Consider the following 6,000-nt stretch of genomic DNA (forward strand, 5'->3'; position numbering starts at 1 on the left):
TTTGAGGACAGCTTCAGCTACTTAGTGAGACCCTCTGCAACTTAGACCCTATTTCAAAATAAAGAATAAAAAACAGGTCTGGGAGTATAGCTTGGAGGTAGAATGCCCCTGGGTTCAATCCCCAAAATCCAGGAGTAGTGGTGCACACTTGTAATCTCAGCATGCGGGAGGCAGAGACTGGAGGATCGTGGTTCATGGACAGCCTCAGCTACTTTGTGAGGCTCTTCACAACTCAGTGATATCTTGTTTCAAAAATAAAAAGACTAAAAAATAGGGCTGGGAGTATAGCTCGGAGGTAGAATGTCCCTGGGTTCCATCCCCAGTACTGGGGAAAAAAAAAAAAAAAAAAACAAGAATTAAAGAGTTTTAGGCCAAGCAAAGTGTGGTGGCGCACACCTGTAACCCCTTGGGAGGCCAAGACAGGAGGATCAACAACTGAAGATCGGCTTTAGCAATTTAGTGAGATTCTCAGCAACACCAACCTAGTGAGAGCCTGTTTCAAAACAAAAAGTAAAAAGGGCTGGAGGTGTAGCTCAGAAGTAGAATAGCTCCTAGATTCAATCCCTACCACCACCACCAAAAAAGAAAAAAAGTTTCAGGCCAGCCTGGGCAATTTATTTATTTATTTATTTTGGTGGTACTGGGGGTGGAACCCAGAGGCTTTCTACCTCCGGGCTATACTCCCAGACCTTTCTTATATTTTACTTGGAAACAGGGTCTCACTAGGTTGCTGAAAGCCTCACTATGTAGCTGAGGCTGACTTCGAACCCGTGTGATCCTCCTGTCTCAGCCTCCCAAACGCAGGGATTACAAGCATGCGCCACCATGCCTGGCATTAGCCTGGGCAATTTAAAGGGCTGGGATGTAGCTCAGTGTCAGAGCACCCCTGGAATCAATCTCCAGCACCACCACCAAAAAAAAGGGGAAGGAGGGACTGTGAACTCAGCTGGTTTTGTCCCCACCCTCCTCTCACATGGCATGGTCACAGGCTGCCCCTTCTCCCCCAGCCTGTGCCCCAATGGGCACAGGCACTGCCGGGTACCCTGCCTTCTCAGAGAATTCCACATACTGCCAGGCTAACACCTAATTCTGCCTCATCCCACTGCCAACCCTCAGGGCCCCTTCCCTACAGCAGGCAGGCTGAAGGCCCCACAGCTGCCCTTCTGATCCTCTTACCCCTTGTGCCTGGCCACAGCAGATGTGACAGTAAATAGAGGGAATTTAACTATATATATATGATTTTTTTTGGGGGGGTACTGGAGATGGAATCCAGGGGCCTTCTACCTCCGGGCTACACTCCCAGACCTATCTTATATTTTTATCTAGAAACAAGGTCTCACTAAGTTGCTGAGAGCCTCACTAAGTAGCTGAGGCTGGCTTTGAACCCGCACGATCCTCCTGTCTCAGCCTCCCAAGTACTAGGATTATAAGCATGCCCCACCACGCCCGGCTTGGGAATTTAACATTCTAAATGCCGCTCACATAAAATCTAAGTCCATCGGGGGATACGCAGGCCAAACTAGCCCTAACAACCCATCCCCAAGAACAACCTAGTGCCTCAGCAGAGTGGACTCAGGGAGCAAGCTCTTTCCCCTAGCTTTCCCCCCCCCCCAACTCCTGAGACATCCCACTTGCCATCCCTGGCAAACCCTGCAGGAGGCAATCTGGGAGTCAGCACGCACAGAAAAACACTGCAGAGCTGCCCTCCTTCCCCGCCGGGTCAGCAGACTGCACCCCGGGCTCTCTCCTAGCCTTCTCTGTGACAGCTAACGAGTCTCTAGGTCACCTTGGTTTTTCCTCCAGAAGACTTATAGGATCTGTCCCTGCTTCTCTTCCTTGCTGCTGCAAATCTGTTCAGACTCCCCCCCGAGCTGAGTGCACCCTTGCTTCTTGCACAAACAATCGCAGAACGAGGACTGCTGGCCAGGCAGAGAGGTGAGGCAGTGAACAAAATCCTCTAGGGTGGCCGTCGCAGCACGGGATGCTACTCCGACAGCCTCGGGCCTGGACCGGGGCCTCTACACCATCACCATCGCCCCCTTCCTCCACAGGGCCGCAGCGCTGACCCCGACCGACCCCTCCAGCGCCAGCTGGCATCAAGCCCTGGCGCCGCACCTCGCACGTCCTCCAAGCCCTCTCCCCCGGCCTGCCAGCTGCGGCCCGACCTCCCTTCCCCGCGCGCTCCCAGGCGGGCCCCCGCTGCAACGTCACCCGCTCGGAGACACCCCCCGCCGGCCTTCACGCTCCCGATCCTTCGAGGCAGCACGGACCGCCCGCGGCCCCCGGCTGAGCTCCGCCCGCACAGCCGGCGTCTCTGTGGTCACCGGCTCACCGCCGGCCGTTCTGACCGCACGAAGCCAGGCGCGCACCGCCGGTCCCTGAGGTCCGCCTGGATCCTGCGGGTCTCCAGGACCGGCCGCCTAAGGCCTCGGCGGCGCCCCGCGCCTCCCCGCGGCCGCCGCCGCCCCCTCGCCCAGGGGCCAGTGCGCAGGAGGCGGCGTGGCAAGCCGCTCTTCGGCCGGCCCCACACCCCACCCGGCGCCGACCGACACGCCAGGCCCGACGCCGCGGCCCCGGAGCGCCGCGGCCCTTTAACGCTCCGTCGCTCGCGCCCATTGGCCGAGGCTCGTGCGTCATCGCTGTGCGCCGGAAGGCGCTGTCTTCCCGCCCTCGCGTGACGACACCGCGGCGTCGGCCTCTGCGGCTGAGGAGAGCGGGAGGCGGCGGCGGCGGGAAGATGTAAGTGAGGGGCGGAATCCGACCCCATCCGAGTTCCGGGGGCCGCTCTTCGGGCCGGGAGGGGCGCATCGTGGAGCGGGCCCGCTCGGCAGCCCCGCGCGGCGGCGGTAGCCGGGCGCGGAAAGCGAGAAGAAAATGCGGCCGGGGCGGGCGTAGTGGGAGGCGTCGAGGCCGCGGCCCGGAAGTGGTCGGAGCCGCGCGAACGGAAGGGCGACCTGGTTTCGTCCGCTTGGCTGCGGCCCAGCCAGGCCCGGGGGCTCGGGGCAGCGCGGCCTCGCGCTCCAGCCCTCCCGCTGCCCGGAGAGCCAGGTCCGCCGCGCGGGGCCTTGCCTGAGGGGAGTGAGGGAAGGAGAGAGGGCGGGAAGCGCGGTCGGCTCGTCGGCCCGACCGCGGGGGCGGAGTTGCATTGTGGGAAATCCTGGCGGGCCGGCTCCTCCTTTGGGAGCCCTTAATTCAAACGCCGAGCCGGCGCGTCTCCCGAGGTCCGGCGAGCTTGGGAGGTTCGGCTCGCGAGGGAGGACACGGGAAGGTTAGGTCATGGCCCAGGGACGTGAAGTAGGCTTTTTCTGCCTTCGTTATTTTGCATGCACTTGGTGTGAAATATGCTCGTACGTGGGGAGGGTGTTCTGAAGATTTGTGCTAAAACGCCATCTCCAGATTTAACTAATTGTTCTCTCCTCTTTCTGGCTGTTGGACGCGCACCTTTCCGGAGGATGGGGGCGGTAACCAAGGTCCTGAGCTGTTACCTGAACTTGTGTGAACAGAGAACCGCCTTTGCTTTCTAGCACTCGACCACACCCAGCAAAGCGTTCGCTTACTCTGCATTCTTAGTTTTTAGGGTGCCTAAGAATAACTGGTGGTGCTTGTTTCATAAAATCCATTCATTCAGATGTTGAGGGTGAGAGGGTTAGAGTCTTTAATCGCCACCCTACATCCGTGCTGTCCAGTAGGGTAGAAATTGGCTACAGGTAGCTTTGGAGGGCTTGAAATATAGCTAACCCAAACTGAGATACTAAAAGTACATACCACCAGATTTGGGAGACTAATGGGGACGACAGCGTTCTATGGTGAAATGTGTATGGTAATATTTGGGATAGGATGTGTCGAATATATTATTAATTCATTTTTATCTATTTTGTGTTCATGGCTACAAGGAAATTTCAGTTTGTATTCATGGCTCACACTTTGTATTTGACAGTGCTACTCTTAAGTGATTTTAAGAGGCATTGTACAGGAACCCCAGTTGAGCATTCAGAAATCATGTGTAATTTTGGAGACAAAAGTGGGCGAGGGGAAAGAGCCTCTAGAAATGGAGAAACATTAGCGAATACTTATTCAGCCTTAAGTAGTTGCCACAGCAGATTCTTAGATTAATTTGGCTAATGGCCTTGATAGTTCTGTAAGATGGAAACTGTAATTATCACCGTATTGCTGGTGAGAAGCCTCAAAAAAGCTAAGTATCATACTGCTGTGTGCAGTACTGCATGCCTGTGATCCCAGAACTTGGGAGGCAGAGACAGAAGGATCACAAGTTCTTGGCCAGCCTCAGCACAACCTAGTGAGACTCTGTTTCAAAACAAAAGTAAAGCCAGGTGTGGTGGTACCCACTTGTAATCCCAGCATTTGGGAGACTGAAACCAGAGGGTCGCAGTTCACAGACAGCCTCAGCTGCTTAGTGAGGCCCTGTTTCAGAATAACGAATAAAAGCCAGGCGTGGTGGCGCACGCTTGTAATCCCAGCGCTTGGGAGGCTGAGTCAGGAGGATCGCACAAGTTCAAAACCAGCCTCAGCTGCTCAGTGAGGCTCTCAGCAACTTAGAGAGACCCTGTTTCCAAAATAGGTCTAGGAGTATAGCCCGGAGGTAGAAAAGCCCCTGGGTTCCACCCCCAATACCACACAAAAAAATAAAAAGTAAAAAAATAGGTCAAGGGGTGTAGCTTGGAGGTAGCCCCTGGGTTCCATCTTCAGACCTGAAAAAAAAAAAATAAAAAGGACTGGGGATGTACCTTGGAGATAGGATGTTCCTGGGTTCAATCCCCAGTACCAGAAAAAGAAAAAAAGTGGTGACATATACAAGGTAACACAGCGACACCTTAAATCAAACCCAGGCATGCTGCCTTTGGATTTAGCCACTGATTGTCAAAAAATGTTGATCTTATCAGGTGCTGCCTATCATATGACTGTAGTATGTTATTTTAAGGCAAAACCCTTTGAAAATATTTTATAGCCATGGGAAGAAGTAGCAAAAATGATACTCTATCCTCTTCCAGTCTGATCCAAAACCAGGGGCTCTTTGTTCTTGGGTCAGATCATTGAGCATTTCAGAGCACCCCTGCACACCTGCAAACGGAACTCCACTGGTGTGTTGTGGCCGTCTTAAATACACACTGTCAAGGAAGCTGAGGCAGAAGAGCTGACGCTTTTGCTTACAACTCACTGAGCCAAAAGTAGTGGCAACAGGGTCAGCAGTGTGGAAAATAGGTTTATTACCATTATTGAGCATTTGCTGCAGTCTGTACACTTTGTTTAACCCTTCTATGGCATGCGGTATCTCTCCCAATTCTAGTGTCTATTCCCTCACACACAGAAAGGTTGAAAGAATCATTGTGCCCACATGACCATTGCTTAGATTCCACAAGGCACAGTTCTGTCATTTGCTTTTTTCTTTAGCCACCCATCAGTCTCACATTTTCTGCATTTATTGAAGTAAATTGGAACTTGCTTGTATCTCCCAACACACCTGGTGATGTGAATCATTAACAAGACTGTCCGGTGTTTACTTTTTTAAGCCTTTTTTGCTGCTGTTGGTGTTCTCATAGGACATTCTGTCCACGTGTGTTGGCGCTCAGTGTTTGGTGCTGGCTTTGGTCACTTTGAAGTGGTTTTTGTCCCCTCGTGTTATCATGTAATGGATCCCAAAAGGAAATTACAGCATAAGCCAAGAAGCCTGACCCTGTCAAGTTAGGTTTTCTCTGAATTGATTGCCAGTGTGGTGCTCTAATGTACCAACTTAAATAACAGCGATGGGCACAGCCACCCAGCTCCTAGAAGAGCCCCTGGGTTCAGTCCTCAGTTACGCACACACAAAGGAAAAGAAACCGGTGGGGGCGAAGAATTCTTACTGCGTGACACTTTGCTTACTGTGTTCTCTTCTCGTATGCTCAGCTTTTTATTGCAGAGTGGATTGTTGCCTTACCAACTCGTTGACTCTATTTAAATCCTTTTATCTTGTTATTAGGCTGCTCTTTGGCGTAAATTGCA

Source organism: Muscardinus avellanarius (assembly GCF_963383645.1).
Source record: "Muscardinus avellanarius genome assembly, chromosome: 10".
Taxonomy (NCBI): Eukaryota; Metazoa; Chordata; class Mammalia; order Rodentia; family Gliridae; genus Muscardinus; species Muscardinus avellanarius.